Consider the following 1,258-nt stretch of genomic DNA (forward strand, 5'->3'; position numbering starts at 1 on the left):
GACAACTTGAAGGGGAATGGCATTGCATTCATCATCAAAAAGAACATTTCAAGATCTATCCTGAAGTACAACGCTGTCAGCGATAGGATAATATCTATATGCCTACAAGGAAGACCAGTTAATACGACTATTATTCAAATTTACACACCAACCACTAAAGCCACAGATGAAGAAACTGAAGATTTTTACCAGCTTCTGCAGCCTGAAATTGATCAAACATGCAATTAGGATGCATTGATAATTACTGGTGATTGGAACGTGAAAGTTGGAAACAACAAAGAAGGACTGGTAGTTGGAAAATATGGCCTTGGTGATAGAAATAATGCCGGAGATTGTATGATAGAATTTTGCAAGATCAATGACTTACTCATCGCCAAATACCCTTTTTCAACAAATAAACAGCAACTATACATGTGGACCTCACCTGATGGAATACATAGGAATCAAATCGACTACATGTGTGGAAAGAGATGATGGAAAAACTCAATATCATCAGTCAGAACAAGGCCAGGGGCTGACTGCAGAACAGACCATCAATGGCTCATATGCAAACTGAAGTTGAAGCTGAAGAAAATTAGAACAAGTTCATGAGAGCCAAAGTACGACGTTGAGTATATCCCACCTGAATTTAGAGACAATCTCAAGAACAGATTTGATGCATTGAACACTAATAACCGAAGACTAGATGAGTTGTGGAATGACATCAAGGACATCATACATGAAGAAAGCAAGAGGTCATTAAAAAGACAGGAAAGAAAGAAAATACCAAAATGGATGTCAGAAGAGACTCTGAAACTTGCTCTTGAACACTGGGTAGCTAAAGCAAAAGGAAGAAATGATGAAGTAAAAGAGCTCAACAGATGATTTCAAAGGATGGTTCATGAAAGCAAAGTATTACAATGACATGTACAAAGACCTGAAGTTAGAAAACCAAAAGGGAAGAACACACTCAGCATTTCTAAAGCTGAAAGAACTGAAGAAAAAACTTCAAGCCTTGAGCTGCAAAAGTGAAGGATTCTATGGGCAAAATACTGAACAACACAGGAAGCATCAAAAGAAGATGGAAGGAATACACAGAGGTCAGTTTCAAAAAGAATTGGTTGACGTCCACTCATTTCAAGAGGCAGCATATGATCAAGAACTGATGGTACTGAAGGAAGAAGTCCAAGCTGCACTGAAGACACTGGTAAAAAGCAAGGCTCCAGGAATTGATGGAATACCAATTGAGATGTTTCAACAAATGGATGCAGCGCTGGAA

The sequence above is a fragment of the Trichechus manatus genome, unplaced genomic scaffold (assembly GCF_000243295.1).
Source record: "Trichechus manatus latirostris isolate Lorelei unplaced genomic scaffold, TriManLat1.0 scaffold00026, whole genome shotgun sequence".
Classification (NCBI taxonomy): Eukaryota; Metazoa; Chordata; class Mammalia; order Sirenia; family Trichechidae; genus Trichechus; species Trichechus manatus.